This window comes from Periophthalmus magnuspinnatus, chromosome 14, assembly GCF_009829125.3.
Source record: "Periophthalmus magnuspinnatus isolate fPerMag1 chromosome 14, fPerMag1.2.pri, whole genome shotgun sequence".
Taxonomy (NCBI): domain Eukaryota; kingdom Metazoa; phylum Chordata; class Actinopteri; order Gobiiformes; family Gobiidae; genus Periophthalmus; species Periophthalmus magnuspinnatus.
The window spans coordinates 24,047,223-24,065,037 of record NC_047139.1 but is presented as its reverse complement, the minus strand read 5'-3'; the positions used below and the strand labels follow the sequence as shown (position 1 = coordinate 24,065,037).

The 17,815-nt window shown below is 40.4% G+C and overlaps 1 protein-coding gene across 1 annotated transcript in view; it reads right to left on the bottom strand.

Annotated features, from left to right (window-relative positions):
- LOC117381033 (E3 ubiquitin-protein ligase RNF43) overlaps window positions 1–17,815 on the bottom strand; it is a 78,863-nt gene that overhangs the window by 59,103 nt on the left and 1,945 nt on the right. The gene's annotated exons all lie outside the window — the stretch shown is intronic.

Sequence of the window (17,815 nt, the reverse complement as noted above, 5' to 3'; positions counted from 1 at the left end):
TTCCTATTTATGATCTCTTGTCTATGCAGGAGCCAAACTGTCTCCCGTTCTCCTTTTGATCGCCATGTGCTTTTCGCTGCCATTAAAGTGGTTCACTGTGTCAATGATTGCCCGGCCCCATATGTGAACTTTGAACTCCTGAGGCAAGGGTGAACTGTCTTACGCTGCAGCCGGGACGTGAGGTATGGCGGCACGCGGTTAACCTGTTTAAGATTGGATCCATAAAGCTTCCTGAAAGGTTACGGACGCTGACTAAGCATGGAGATCTTAACCTTTGACCCCTCAGATGTAGAGTTACAGGAAATGGCTATGCGTGGTTGTTGTGAGTGAAAATACAAGGTGAAAGAGTATACACTGTGCAGGCTGTCCCCAGAGAGAGGCTGCCTAGCTACGCTGTGGTGAGATCCGTCCCACCTGTTAAGATCAAATATGAGACATTTATTATACAGGGGGGACTTATCTGGTGCGCTCTATCTGATGGGCTATGTAAGGGAGAGGCTCTGGACAGATCCTCTTTCACTGCCCTGAAAGGCTTGAGAGGTGACCCAAAAGGAAATCATTATGTGCCAACACAAAAGGCGTCATAGGCGTGGAGGAGAAGCCCTCTGAACGCTACTGTCCTCTCTCGTCCCAGGGCAGCACCACTGTTTTGGGTTTTATCAAGGTGGCATAGGAGAAGTAAGTGTTTGAAATGGTTTGACTGAGTAACATATTTGCAGTCAAAATGTGCAGATGTAACATTAAAGCAAACTTCAGCCATTTACAACAAGGATTAGTGATGCCACATTATCATACGGTATTGAATTCCATTGTCAGCCAAGCAAAGTACTGTTACTAGTTGTTCTGTGGGCACCCAGAGGACTCCTCTAAGTCCCTCTCTCACCTTACCCGCCTTTCAGCTTAGCTTGTATTCAGAGAACATGGAGAATGCTAAAGTTACATAACAAACTACAAAGCCCAGATCACACACATCAAACAGCAACACCGCCAAACGCCAGTTAATGTTAGTCAACTTTAATCAGAATATATTTGTTAATGTTCAAACCTACAGTATGGCAGAGCTCTGAAAACAAGTTGTTCTTTTAATCACATTCATTGTCACGCCATTGTTTCTAAAGTGGAAAAGACAGCTGGATCGATATGGGGATTTTCACAGATACTTGATTGATATTTTGATATTTTTGAGCTAATATGTAGATGCCATTTTGATTATTTTCCTCAAATTATGTAATGTAAATTTACTACAAACTCACTCACCACCTTTTTTTTCCCACAAACCCATAAGAGAGCTGTGTAGTGACATTGCTTGCAGTTTTCACTTCATTTTAAAGTGTTAAAATAAAGCTTTGCGTGTATTTTTACACAGAAGACAACCAAAACAACCAATAGCGTGAGCTGGAGATTTAAAGCAGATGAGGCTGATACGCTAAAAAATCCACATATCTATCTCTCGTGGAACGTATTACTTCTATTGTGCTACATTTACCGAACTAATTATAGACTTATTTTAAACTCCCCAGAAGTGTTGGTTTAAGTGCATTTGATGTATTAAAAAATGCTTGCAATATTTATTTGACTGAGCCATGTTGTGGTTGTGTAATTAGTCATATTTATTGATTCATTGTGATTATTTAACCTTAACGATTAAAAAAATGACAGAAAAAAGTGTATCTGTTTTGTTCTCTAGACTTCCAATTCATCTGCCTGTTCTCTTAAGTTTAAGCCCACAGATGCTCTCTGCACTAAAAATCTCTTGAATAAGTTATTACAGTTATGACTAAGATAATCATGATTATTATTTTTTCCATAATTGAACCCTAGTAAAATCAAAATGCTAAAAGTATATGTGACAGTGTCGTGTGCCACCAGCTCAGATGTAATTACAGTTATAGATAATGCACTAATGATCGCCTGCACTGCACTAAGGCCAGTGGTCTGGGACAGGAAGTAAGCAGTGGAGAGGTCAAGAGAGGAGGAGTTTACTCAGGGGTCAAACAACAACGTGGTGTCCAATGTCACTATGATAGTCTGCTCCTGTTTACACTACAATAAGAAAGAAAGACATGATATATAAATGACTATCTTCGCTGTCCCTGTGCTCACCTTCACAGATTGGTGCTGCAAGATGAATCGCAATGCTTGTCAGAAAAACTCCAATTAGATATTTTTCCCAAATTGTTCAGCTCTATGACAAACGCTTACCATGTGCGCAAAGACATAAAGCACTATAAAAGAGGCACAGAGACAGCAATCACCTGGAACCTGTCAGATACTCAACATCAAACTATAAACAAGTGCTCGAGTTATTTAGGCTGGAGATAGTGCGGACATAACAGTCTTAAAGGTAGACAGCACATCAAAGAGAACAGCTTTAAAACAATTTGTCAGTCTGTTTGAGATGATTCTGCTGTCAAACACAAATTAGTTTTGCCTTTAAAGGTGCACTATGTAAATGTCTGGTAGACAGTCCGCCCCCTGCTTGTCTATATGGTCACGTTACTGTTTTGTCTGGAATGCTGCATAGTATGGCATTAAACTTATATCTGTATGGGCACAAGCAAGCGACGCCACGAGGTCAAGTTACAAGTCAGATCTGTGGAGAGGAGACCCCGCTCACACATAGAATCCATGTTTTTAATCCAGTTTAATGCAATTCTGCGGAATGTTCTGGGAAAAGCAAAAAAATCACCATCCAGAAAAAATACATAGTGGATCTTTAAATGAACAGTTAGATGTGAACCTCAGCAGTCTACAGACCTCCATTTTCAAAGCTTTTCTCTATTTCAAGTGAGAATTTCCCACCACATTCGGTCACGGCAAAAGCATAAATTGCCATTTTCTACATTTCATCTGTCTCATTATACGATGACAATCAAACCATGTGATTCCTCTGAGTCTTTTGAAGGACTGATGCAGACTTCCTTATTTTATTGTGCTATCTACTGAGCCAGAAATAGCTTGAAATGTGATTAATACCATGCTTTTGCTGTCTAAATCAATGAGGATATCAGGCAGGATCTCAGTAAACACAGAATCTTGTAATAGCGATAAAATGAGATAATAAAGCCATCATGTGACCTTAACGTTTCATATAACAAGATAGCAACAGATAACTGATTATCTGAATTACACGCTAACACAACACACTAACACAACACGCTAACACAACACCCTAGCAGAACGCTCATAGGACACCCATAGCTGCTATTTGTTATCTGTCATAACAAGATCACAGGAAATGATAAGAAAATGCCACTGAAGCAAGTTTATTTTTTGGTTTGAGAAAATGAGCCATGGCATCCAAATAGTGTTAGTGATGTTTCAGGGACAGAATCAGTCACAGTAAAGCATGGCACAGGTCCAAAGATACACATAAGGTGAAGGTGCTTGTGTTTTGAATGAATCAGAATCTGAATCATTTGAAAAATAATTGAAATCACAGTTATTACAATTACTACTAAACAGTCACATGTCAGTATAGAAAATCTAGACCCATAATAAATTTTATTAGTGACACTTGTTTTCAAAGCCACAGATTAGATGAGTGATTTTCCTCCAGGTTTTTTAGATAATTAATTGCATTTTAGATAACAACATTTTTGTAACTGAATAGAGTAATAATTCAATCAGTTATAAATTTGATTAACAGCACAGCCCTAACACAAGGAATACCCCATAAATTATTATTAAGCAAACACTAGGGCAACACACTTTTAGTGAAAAGCATAATTGTGCTTGCAACTTGCTTTTTATATATAAATCAGAAATTTAATGTAAGATTCTGTTCATTTGAAGCATGTCCAGACGATCTGAGAAAAGACAGAAATATAGACTGCTGAACAAATTCAAGAGTTGATTGCATTAAAGAACCTGTTTGTAGGTCTAGCTCAAAGCGTCCACAGTTAGAGGGATTTTGCTGTTTGTGAACATTCTATTATCTAAATAATTGTAGTTTTTGCAATTTGTTAATTGCACCAACTCAAATCACCCTAGCAAACACCATGACAAAGAGCAGCGAGCAGGTGGGGAAAAGTGAGGACCTGGCCTGTTAGTTTAGCCCTCATGCTGCAGTCGTGGGATTATGGAGAGAGAGTGGGTGGAGGGGTGGAGATGGGGACACAAAACAGTGCTGAGATGTAGTTGTTGAAGCCCAGACTGGCGCTGGGGCTTTTTGGAAGGACTCCAACGGCTTGTAGTGCAGGTCCTCTTTGATAAAGGCCCACAGTATGTGTAAGAGCACTGGGATGCAGCCAAGGTACACAGCCCTTTGGTAATGGTTAACGGAGTGGGCAAACACTGGAAGTCAGCAGCATAGAGGTAGGTCAGAGAACTGCATGGACGCACCACTGCCCCCACCAAATCTGCCCCCGCCAAACCTGCCCCCACCACCACCACCACCCACCACCACCCAGTAGGGCTACACAATTAACCGCAATCATAATCAAATTGAAATTCCAATTTGAGTTGGCACAGTTATCAAACCTCAAAGGATGCAATTATTTAGACAACACCATTTTGGCAGGAAAAAACAACAAAATATGCTGTCTTTTTATAAAAAATATATATATATATATATATATAAAAAAAAATCCTGTTGTAAGTGTAGATTAGATCTCTTCAAACATGTTTTCAAATGCATGGTATTCTTGTATTAGTAGTTTATCAGTTCATATTTCAGTCCTCTCAAATGTTGACGCTCCCAGAGTTGTTTACACTGAGCACTCAAAACAACTACCTTTTAAACATACTGCAAATCTAATCAAAATGGCAAAACTTGTCAGGATTTTTTTTTTTTTTTTTCCCCAAAATCTTGCGGCCTTACCACCCAGCGACTACATGTTCTCCTCATGTCATTTGGATTCATCAACGGTGGGAACTGGCATGTAAAGCTTTGAGTTATAATACACACAATTGACTATTCCCACAGCATAAAAGATTTGCTAACAACATTCAAGTGCCTACAAGCCATTAGATTTTTCAATGTTGAGGGACACTTACGATTAAGAACACTATAAACAGTATTAAGACATTTGCTTGCATCTCTGCCAATACAAAGATATGAAACACGTTTTCTGAAGAGCATTCCAAGCATGTACTAACAGACAAGTGGAAAGTATGTGCGGTGGGATTAGCACTAATTGGACACCTCTTCTAATAAGGCTGCAGATCACGCGTTCACCAGGACAGCCCTACCTTACCATAGAGTAAAAACACACTGGCATGTCAAGTGGAGCTAGGCCAAAATAAATGCATTGTTAAATCTATCATAACATCATTACCCAATTTTTTGTAGTGGCACAGATGTTCAGATGTTATTTTTAGAAAGTGGAGCAGTATCTTGTGATCCTCTTTCTAACATTTACAAAGACGTAATGCTCTGTTTAATGTAATTCTTACAATGAGTGGAACATTGTATGTCATCTGTAGGCCATCGGCTATTAGTGGCTGACCGTGTCACATCTCATTTGGCAAAGCTTATAAATGTAAGGCTGTTTCCATCACCGCAATGTTAGCCTGTCTTTGTGACTCCTCGTTGCCAAATTTACCCCAAAGTGGTAACGGTGCAGTTTTGTGTGTGTGTGTGTAGGTGTGCGTGCGTTTTGCGTTGGGGCCCCAGACAGTCCAAGGACTTGTAGAGCTTGTAGACATGTCATTAGCCGATCCTCTGCCAACCTGCTTCTCTAATCTAAGAGTGAACACAGCAAACACCAAACCACATACAGCTCTGCTTTAGTCTTTAAAGCAGGCTTGTGGGGCCGCTGTGGTGTAACGCTGTGCGAACGCTAACCTATCAGCCTGGGACAAAGAGTTACACCGTCCTTGCTGCAAAATATATTGCAACTAAATCAAAATCGCAATTTTAGTTGGCAAAATTATCAAATAAAATTATTGACATCAGGGATGTCCAAACTTTTTGAGATCGTGTTGGAGTTGTGGAGGATCCTGACTGTGATCGTCTACCCTCAGCCTATTTAAGAGCGAACAAGCAGAGGTGATAGGACCACTGCCTCACCAGGACCACAGAGCGCTCTCCCCAGCTTATGTGTGCTTCATGCGGGAGAGCGGGGCTTTGGCAATGGCTGCTCGCTCGCCGCGACATGTGAGTCGGACTTCTGCTGTTGTCATTTTGTGGTGGACATTGTGACTTTGAGCAACACATGCAGACACTTCGCAAACGATCGTTGTATGGGTTGCTACTGGATAAGTTCACAATACATGGCAAGTTTACAAACAAATGGATGACAGGGGCTGTGTATTATAGCGTGTGGACCTCCCCTGTCTTGGTGGTATGTGGGAAGAGAGATGGATCCATCACAGAAGGAGCACTATCCACGCTGACCCAGTCCACACATGGAGTGGGGAGGTAACGTACCTGGAGCCACTATACCTGTGCTTATAGTTTACATAGTACTCTTCACCGTGGTGCACTGGACACAGAGGAGGCACTGGAAATAGAGGAGGCACAGGACACAGAGGAGGCACAGGACACAGAGGAGGCACAGGACATAGAGGAGGCACAGGACATAGAGGAGACACAGGACACAGAGGAGGCACTGGATATAGAGGAGGCACAGGACACAGAGGAGGCACAGGACACAGAGGAGGCACAGGACATAGAGGAGGCACAGGACATAGAGGAGACACAGGACACAGAGGAGGCACTGGATATAGAGGAGGCACAGGACACAGAGGAGGCACTGGATATAGAGGAGGCACAGGATGCAGAGGAGGTACTAGATGAAATGGCTCTTCTGTGGATATAAATTAATGTTTTCTTCTCTAGTGGCTCTAAAGGGAAAGCCATGCATGTTTTTTTTTGTAAGAATGGGTTGCATATAACTGTGATTGATAAGCATCAGATAACTTGGGCCTACAACTGAATATAGGAACAAAACAGTTTGACTTAGCATTAACAAAGTGAAAAAAACAAATTATACTTTATTTCAGTCCTCATTTCAGCTTTGTAGTTGCTGGAGTTTTAACGTTTTTAGTTTAAGCAAAAGATGTGCTTAAACTATACGCAATATTTAAAGAATCTTATAAAACACACAGAGAAATGATAGGCCTGGGCTTTCCAAAAAAAAAGAAAAGCAAACTCAAATTTAGATTTAGGCAAATAAAAAGACTGTTGTGATAAGACCAAGAGGCCACACACACAGGTTATTACACTTTCTGATGGACACGTTTTGTATCATTGCACATTGACATGTTACAGAAGTATATATGTTTACAGTCTAGAGTTACAGCTCAGGGTTTCTTCGACAAACATGGACGTTACGATGAAAAAGGAGATTTTTACTTAGCATTTTTTATTTGACATGTAGAAGTTCAGATGGAGGCACTTGAATCACTTTCGTGCTTCTACATAGGGTTAACATAGAAACCACTCATGTAGTACACATAGTACACATAGTACACGCAGTACACGCAGTACACGCAGTACACGCGATACATGCAAGTCTCGTTCAATGTATATGTATTTTAATATGGATTGAAACACTTATGTTAAGTCTGTATGTTTGTTATTTAAGCAATGTTAGTTGAATTTCTCAAATGGTGAAGTAAAAAGTATTACTTTTGGGCATTTTGTCAATTCAGTAGAAGCCCGAGGGCCAACAAAAGTTGGTATGAGAGCTACATTTGGCCCCCTGGGCCACAGTTTGGACACCCCTGATTTACATAATAGGTGTCCTCTGCAAAGAAGACAATATTCATAAAACAAATATCTTCTGAAATTGATGGTATTCTTGTATTGGTTTGTCAATTCATATTTCCATGTAATCTGTTGTTTACAATGTGTACTTTGAACAGAATGCCACTTTATGCAAATCTAATCGCAATTGCAATACACAAAAAACAAAAAAAAAAAAAATCTGATTACTTTCCAAAATTATACAGTCCTATAGCTCCATCATAACAGTCAGAGGTGGAAATAGCAGGCTGTGTGGTAGTGTGGGCTGGCTTCAGGAGTCACCAAAGGCCCATGTCCAAGTCCATCCAGCCCTGAAGACAAGGCTTGTTAGCTGTCAAATGCTACTTTTATGTGTCTTTGCTTATGGCTCCAGCAGAGGAGGTTATCAGGTGAACGGCCCTGATGAGATACCAGGGCCCTGTTGGCTCAAATAAGGCTGCCTTTTGATCCGCCCACCTGGTTCCAGTGAACACCAAGGGCAGCTGACTTTCACACAGAAACAATGTGTTTTCTTTGTTGAGATTGGGACCTGCACAAACACAATGTAGGAGTAACAGTCAACACGAGCTTATGCAACTAGGGCTGGGGAAAATATAATATATAAAGTTGTAATGTTGTTATGATTAGATTTGCAGTTTAGGTTTTTAATAATAGGATTCTGTTCAAAGGTCACAGAAGACTGAAATATGAACTGACAAACTAACACAGAATCACATTTCAGAACATATTTTTACATCTAAAAAAACAGGGTTGGCCGTTTTTATGCACAATAAGACAGGATATTTGTTGTCTGTGGAGGAAATTATGGTAGTTTCAAAATTGTAACCTTTGAGATTTGCTGATGGCATCCATTCAAATTGCGATTTTGATTTGATTGCAATTAATCTTGCAGCCCTATATGCAACCGCACTGCATTAGGTTTTCCAGTTCTGTCACTTGTCTTTAAAGTCACAGCCACATCTGAAGACCAATCCAGCATGCCTCTGTGGAAAAGCCAAGATAGTCGTGCATTTTGAGCAAGTTCAACAATGAGATCATTTGTGTTTCCGCTGCTGAAGAGGCTGAGCTGTTTGTGTTGGCCAACTGTCGCAGCTTGTGTACACCTCTGCTTTGCCTGAGTGGGTTAAACATGAGGGGCGTCAGGGTCCCGCTCGGACAGACCCAAACAGCAGCATTCCTGTTGGCGACCAGGGAGAGAGAGGGGACATTTTGATTAGGGCTAGTTCAAGAGGTCATCATGGATACAAGTCTCCCAGATACAACCAGGCATGGGACCATAACAAAATGGCCAAAATGATCACAATTAAGGACAATATTAAGATAATTATTACAATCGCTGATATTATGTAAATATATATGCTTTTCTGTTGTGTATTTATATATATATATATATATATATATATATATATATATATATATATATATATATATATATATATATATATATATATATATATAATATCTCCACTGATCCTAAGGTTAGCAGTTCAAATCTCACTCTCAACATAAACATCATTGGTTTGCTCGACCAGATCCACCGACCCACAGGTTGGCAGTGCAATTCCAGCTCCCACAGATGAATGCTGTTGTTGTGTCCTTGGGCATGACACATAGTGTCTGCATACACTGGTAAATGTGTGTGTGTGTGTGTGTGTGTGTGTGTGTGTGTGTGTGTGTGTGTGTGTGTGTGTGAGATGCAAAGTGCTTTGAGTGCCTTGAAGGTGGAAAAGTGCTAAATGTGACCATTGACCATAAATCAAATTTTAAATATACCAAAATGACTAAATGACTAAATCAAGGCTAAGTATGTTTTTTCTGCACATTTGAATCTCTAAAGTGATCTTCTGGCGATGATACAAAATGTCAAAAAGTGCATCTGGAAGACGATTAGAGCTGGTGGGACCACTGTATGGGTTTGCTCTAGGGCCGCAACTAATGATAAATTTTTCTTACAAAAAAATTACAAAACACATTTTTAACCAAATAAAGAGTTAAATATGCTAAAGGCTTCTAGATAGAGAATATATATGCGTGTATTATTGATAAAAATCAGAAATCTTTTTCTTAATATTTTTATTTATAATACCGCTGTCTTTGTCATAAAAGGTGTGTAGTGTTGTGTTTTAGAGCCTGTATAGACCAGATGACAATTGATTTATTGATACAATTGAAGGATTATTTTAAAAGCTCACAAGTCACTGTTATTCAGAATAATGATTGCAGTCCTAGTTTGATCCAAAACAGTCTCTATGGTGCCCTTAAACACAGTGTAAGCTGCGGCACTGGATGAATGTTTGCTTTAAATTGTTGATTATTGACCGGAACATCCTACGGTTATTTATAGAGCCGTCCCGACCAAAAGTTATGTTTATCATTACAACCAGGAATGACTCTAATTTGTACAACTGCAGACTGGATTCAGTGTAAAGATGTTTTTAAGTTAAAAACTGTTGTCTGTCATTTAAGAGTATAAGATATATCTGAATTTAGTGATTAATTTTACAATCTATTTGCTTTTTGTGCAATAACCTTGTTTGCCTTATGTCGTCTGCATAAGTCAGTGATAGTGCATAATGAAGTGTGAACCTCAGTGATTTGACTTTATGCATATATGGCACATATGATGTTGTTCATATGGTGAATCACATGACTCTAGACCCCCGACAGTGTAGAAGGCTCCCTGCAGATGCACACAGACACACACATACATAGACCTGAACACAGTTGTCTGGGCCGGTGTGTGGAGCATGCACTTTTCATTTGGTCCATCTGAGCGCACATCTACCACACTGGCAGTCATGTGACAGAGTATGATCAGCCATCACAGAGCAATCCTTCACTGCAGATCAGCGGGGAGGCCCAAGTACTAATGAAAAATGGTGTAATTAGATTTTTGACTTGAAAAACAAAGTTGCATCAAGGTTACCATGTAAAATATAGGCTGTACAGTACATTGCAATTTAATCAAAATTTGAATTAATACAGTTATCTAATAACAAAGACTGCCTTTATCGGGTTAATAGAATATCCACTGTAAACAAAAAAATAACCTGATAATAACTGGTAATGTTGTAGTTTTTAAACCTCTACAAACATGAAATAATAATAATTATCAGTTCATATTTCATTCTTCTCTCAAAAGTCAATGCTCTGGACATGCTAAAATGAGCACTGTGAACAGAATCCTACTTTTTAAACATAAATTGCAAATCTAACAAAAATTGCAATACCTGTCAAAAAACTCACAATTCGATTTTTTCCCCTAGTAAAATATATGACACACAAATTGTCATGTTTGACCACGTTCATTCAATAACCCAGACTCCACATGGGGCCCAACTCGTAATTACAAGGCAGAAAGGTCACAAACGGGACATGCTGTTTGCTGTTTGGACCTGGCCATGTGACTTGGGGAGACATAAAGCATTTTTTGTGGAGCGTGTTATCTTTCTGGATCTGGGGTTACAATATGGCTTTTGTAGTCATGCAGCACTCAGAGATCCAAGTCACTTTGATCCTGCTTAATAGAGTTAGGTAAATGATCTCAGTACAGCAGCTCCGCCTCGCTCTCTATCAGACACACACACGCATACACCTATAATGGTGAATGGTGCACACATGTTGGGTTTCCATGTTTTTGGGGACATTATTAACTTACATTTATTTCCTAAATACTTCCATAATCCTAACAGTTCCTACTTACTTATGTAATTTTTAGTCCAATAAAGCATGTTTTTTTTTTTCATTTTGGTTGTTTTTATTGCACAAAAACACTTATATGAACCCATATCTGAACTTTAGGCCGTTTTCACACTGCTGCTAGTTATGTTGACATAAAAGAGCATTTGCTCCGAGAGCAGTCACATTCTGGACCTCAGTAAATGGCTGTTCCAAGGATGCTTGAAACAGGAGGTCTCGGAGCAGCTCCACATGTACTCTGGAGGGCGACAGTGTGAACGCGACTGACCTACTCAGTCCGCTCTTACAGTAAAAGTGCTTGGAATTAGGCAAAAAAAAGCCCCCGGATACAGTATATTTCTATGAATAGGTGCTGCAGAGCTGCTGTTTGACACATTCATCTGACCAGGCAATTTGGATCAACTTAATATCAGTGGCACATCTCTTCCTGCCTCTGTCTGCGCAGGTGAGCCTGGGACTGTCTGCGCAGGTGAGCTTGGGACTGTCTGCACAAGTGAGCCTGGGTCTCTGTGTGTCTTCCAAAAGTTTTTGCTCCTCCGCGTACAGTCGCCATGGTGTATTTAGCCACAGGTGAAAGAAAAGACCACCTTGTATAGGGGAAGTGTGCATGTGCGTGCGTATTCACGGGGCTCTGTCCGCTTAAAGCACATTGTCATAGAAATAAGTTTGCCGGTCAGCTGATGGACTCTCACATGGCACATGGTGTATGTTTGGGGTAAATGATATGCAGTATATGTGAACAAGACCAACCCAAAAGTAAAGTAAACAGGTAACTAAATCTAGTGTGCACTGGGGTTGATCCAAAGAGCGCACTAACGTGTGAAAACAAACTAAATCATGTTAGGAAGCAAGGCAGATCCCAATGAACAGTACACAGACTTTTGTCCCCACACTGTGATGAATACCCACCCACACATTGCGCACTCATGCTTGGACACACATCCAAACACAAATTAGACAGTTGCACAGGTGAAAGCTCTTCCCTTTGCAGATCATTGAGCTGAGCATTGGAGTAGAATAGTCCTAAACAAACTTCAGAGGAAAATATTAACTTTAAACAATATCACCCTGATCCAGAGGTGGAGGAAAAGTGACTTCAAATAATAAGCTACTTAACACCAGAACTGAGTCTAACTACTGTAATTACTATACCTTTGCTTTTATCATTTATGAATATGATATATGTGTGAGTGGTAGTGGTCAACTGTGGAGTGAATGGATGATGATTACAGTGTGGCATTTTGAGACATTTGTCAAGCCTGTAAAGGCAAAACTAAGGCAGCAGTATAGCTACTTAAACCTGTTATACAAAATTAACTTTCCAGAGCTTTTAACCATGTCATAGTTGTTTCCCCTCACCATTTACTCACCCCAAGTTGTATTGGCAACGTCAGAGCCCATTGAGCACCGCAGTTTTCTAATACGAAAGTCAGCATACTTGTTTCTTTTATTAAGTTGTTTTAGATGAATATTTTGCTATTTAAAAATGTGCGAATTATAACATAATGATCCACAGGTGTTATAGATTACAGATATATAGCAGAAACAATCACAATAGATCTTCTTTTAACACCAATCCTTTTCAAATACACACTTTATCACTAAGGTCAAAAATACATGAGCTCTTCTTGTAAAAGGCATGAGTTAACTTAGGAGGGGGGTTGTATTCATTTGTTTATGATGATGGTTTTCTGAGCTTGCACCAAATAAGGCGCTTCCTGTATTTGAGTACATTAAGCCATCTTTGTCCTAAAGCACGTGTAATGAATTACAACTGTTTTACAGAGCTGTCAAACACAAGAGAGGCCTTCTCATTCAAAGGAGGTGAGCAAAAATGCACCACTGCTGTAGGAGACAAGAGTCACCATGGTGACTTCATTTTAGAGACCGTCTGTGATGATGCAGAGCACAAGACACTGACTCATGTGAGTGTAGATCAAATCAGATGAATTACATGTTTTGGTACTGTATAGCTCTAATATTTAGAAGCTCTGGTTTTCTGACTATCTGTAATTTTAGTAGCTGATTGCATTTGCAGTTAGCTTTTTCATATTTTCAAAGTCTAACTAAGTTGCACCAAAATGTTAATACCTAACAAACCTCCTTCTTATAATAAATCTCTAAATGTTTTTCAGGGCGGTATGATGAATAGAATACTGACCGGACATCAGTCCCACCAAAGACCCATCAAGTCCAATAGAATTACAATGCAATCAGATGCTATAGTCATCTGCTCCATATGATTCCTTGTAAAGCTGCTTGAATAGCAGTAGCCTTGATCCCCAGGGGATGCTGGGAGAGCTTGGCCTCTGCTCCACACTGGATCAACAGTCTTTCCTCTCTGCTCTTGTTGGAACGCTTTCAACTGGATAGAGACAGGTGCTTCTCTTGACCTGCACAGTCAGGACAGACCCTGAAAGGTCACCATAGATACCATCCCATAAGGTGAGCAAAAATGCCAAGCTTGTCTAGCTCTGGATTTAGACATAATTGAATTCCTTTGACCCTGAAAACGCCCCAGCTAATCTTGTGCCAGGTATGGTGCCATCAAAGGCATACGTGCGGCACCATTGTGTATATAAGAGTGCATGTGTGAGCTCTTTTATAGCACTACTTAAGTGATGACTCATTCCGCTCCTTTGTAATCGATGCTAGGCCACATAATGGCACAACTTAAAACAGCTGCCTACACTGGCGGCTCCCCCATGCGCCTGGTGGGAAGAGCTTTTCTGAGACTTACACAATGAAAGAAGGGCCAGACAAAGAGCGAGTGCCCTGCTTTTCCACCACTCTGCCCCAGATCAATTAGACATCATAAAGTCATGCTGTCAGGGTTCAGAGGTGCTTGGGGAGGCTCAATTTATGCAATGTTCAAAGACTCTTTGGGAAACAGCTTTCCCAGGACTCTAGAGCAACTACTACTAAGTATTATATATTTAAGAGCAGTGGTTGGGGTTCGAAAAAATCTAATGCAAAGAATGTAGAAATATCTAGACCTCAACATAAATGCACAATAATTTGTTTCAGAGCTGTAAAAAATACAACAACTAACATTTTACAATTTCAAACTAGTTAGTAATAAATATACCTGTCAGGGTAACAAAATTTGAAGTATGATATATTGCTGAAGAAAATATAGGCAATACATGATAATACTGAAAGCCATAATTCCATTGACATGATAACCCTCTACAACTCAGATTTTATCGTATTGTACAGAACATTAACAAAAACTTCCCCACTAGTCCAAAGACAAAGTACCCACAATAAATACTGACCCCCCCCAAAAATGTTTTTCCATGTCTTATGTATTGAACGATAAGTCAAAACAGAAATTATAGTAACAGGCCTAGTAATAAACAAAACTCTAATTGACATAAGTGGCATTATTTTAGGGACCTGAAATGAGGGTGAAAACATTTTTAACTGAGGTTGCAATGCACCCTTTTGCACCCCTATAGACCCAGGCCTGCTACTACCTTATGTGCTTGAATGCTCATGTTTGTGTGTTTGCATGGGCGTGCTACAAAAACCATGGAATTAAGTGAGTCAACGAAGCTCTTTTGCACTACAGAAGGGAGGGACTTGATGAATAAAACTGTGATATAGAAGAACAGAGCGAAGGGAAAACTGAAAGAATGTGTTGTGTAACTGAGACATACACTGCACTATTCCAGACCTGCTTTAATGAGTTAAAAGGACATTGCAGGATTGAGGGACTTGCCATGTTTTCTCTGTAACTGTCCTGAAACATCTCCGCATCAAGGCCACAGCAGTAGTTTCCGGAGCTGCACATTTGTCAAAGGCAGGAGAAGCCATTAGTCCAGTCTGTCTAAGAGGTCGCACACAGACACAGGGGAGCACTCTGACATTCTGAGTAAACCTGGGCGGCTTGGGCAAACAACAGATAGGATTAATCTCTGTACCAACTCTGCTGCGTAGAACCAGGATCATATTCTGCTGCTATGGTAGGAGCCTGTCCTCGGATGCCCTGTCAGATCACAGAAAAGGCAGCATTCATCCACCAGGTGCTGAGGCAAAGCACAGGGAAATTGTGAGCTTATAGTGATTTCAGACATACTTGGAATGACCGTGTTGCCAAAGGGCAGATCGGGAGGTGAATAGTCGATGCACTGGCGATTAGGTGGAGCACTGAGTGTGTACTCTGTGTGCCAGATATGCAGAGAGAAGACCGCAACCAGGAATCACAAGCAATTATCAGTGAAAGTATTATCCAAATGTACATAATATCACCATAATGATGTTTAACTAAAATGTATTAAGAACAATATTGGTACTTTATGCCACACATTAAAGCCTATTGAACTGATATTTGTTTTTCACTGTGTAATTAATAACATAAAGAGTCTGAGGAGACTCTATCGTGACAGGTGCGCATTGATTTATATTACTATTGCATTAAGTCCACATCCAGAGCTGTCACAGCCCAGAGAACCACTTCAGTCAAAACAATTACAGGGCAGAAATTGGGCATTGAGATGATAAATATTCATACGCTTTAATGAACATGTCAGAAACTCAAGTAAAATGTGGCCTTATTTCTCACTGACAAACCCAGACCAGGGTACATGGTGTGCAGGCAGCAGCGATGCAGAGGCTGTAGGAGCCCTGAGGAGCTTTGCCTGGGCCCTTATCTATCCAGGATGATAGGAAGTACGGACAGGAAGTCTAGAGGGAGGGGGAGTACTGGGCCCATGTGGGAAGTGCAGAGTAAACAGTGTCTCTTTTTAATCATCCCAGCTCACGTTCTGAGATGGACACACTTTGAAGTGATCCCAGGGCTCTCCTCCACCCTCCCATCCCTCCATCCATCCGTCCCTGATCCCTCCATCCCTGTGTCCCTAAAGACAGCCCACTGAGGCCACATCAGAGCCCAGGGAGAGGGAGGAGGAACCCGGACAAAACTTCTGGGACACATGAAGCAAGGTCCAGGAATGTGAAGTGGTGTTAATGGCCTTAACTCAATTGTCTTCATCATAGTGGATGTATTTTTGGGAGCTTTAAGTCAGTCTGGCTTGAAAGAAAAGTCAAGTAGGGTAGAAGAATGTACAGTTACACTCTTCTGGCTCCCTGATTCCTAATTTGGCACACGTTGTTCACCAGCTAATGAAATCCTCTGAAGCGAAGCTATCCCCCAAGGTTTAGTACAAGCAGAGTCAAGATTTCCAACCACTTGTATTTGTCAAACAGAGCTAGCTTGAGCTCCATAACATCCATTTACAATATGTATCTTTGTGAGGAAAGCAGAGCATCACTCCACCGTGAGCTTGTCATGCCTGATCTGTGTATCACCTCGTGCATTTCAGCTCCCCCTTGAATGGGAAATTTAACACTACTACAACAGTTGTTTAGGCCCTGCTTTAATTTTGTCCTGCATTAGACTCTGAGTTACTAATAGTGTAGCAATAGTTTTATACTTGGCTCAGTTCTGCTTTAGAACTAGTTTGGTTAAACTTTGTAATGGAAATATTCCTGGTTTAGCCCCAACTCAATTCAGATTCATGCTTATTTTGATCCAGGCATGAGCTTTGACTATTTGTGTGTAATTTGGAGTAAACAGCGGCTTTTATCCCACCTAAATGAGATAGAAACTTAAAGTGGGACAGTGGAGCAGCCTGCAGAGCTGAGGAGGACCTGTCCAAACAGGCCTAAGCTGCAACAAAGGGCATCCTGTGGCAACACTGTGGTACAGGCTGGGAACACAATAACAGTGGATTTTGTGTGGACTACGCTCTCATCAAAGGTCTGCCAACACGATGTGCCATGACAAAAGCATGCACTTCATTTATTGACAAAAACATTATCATAAATTAGGAAGAAGCTGTGTAAATCCTTATCAGTTCAGGCAAACTTCTCATTGAGCATCTGTCCCACACCTGGTGAGTGAGGAGAGACATCAGCCAGCACCTCATATCTGTCGTCCTGTTTCTTTGGAGACGGCAAATAAATTGACTTAGCTGTGCTTTATGACCGAGCAGTCTTAATCCACTCCTGAATCCTAAATATGCACATTGAATAGAACACATACTTTACAGATACAGACTGAAAGCGCCACACTTTTCACAAAAGAAAAAAAAACCTCTTTTGCTTATATCACAAGTTTGCTTAAGCCTGTGCAGCCTTTGCTTGTTTAACAGTTTAAACCAAACTTTGATATTCAAATGTTGAAAGAGCGTTGAATACCTCGAATACTTTGGAGCAAAACAGAGCTGACAACCAACCAAAGTCATGTTTTCAAGGGTGAGTAAAATAGGTTAAGAAGAAACTAACCTCAATAACACTTGTATGTCATCATCACTATTGTTTAAGGAATTTAGATATTCTGTCATCACATGCAGAGCCCTGAGCTGGAAGTGTGGCCTTTGAGCACAGTACAGACATCTTTTGGAAATGCACAGCCCC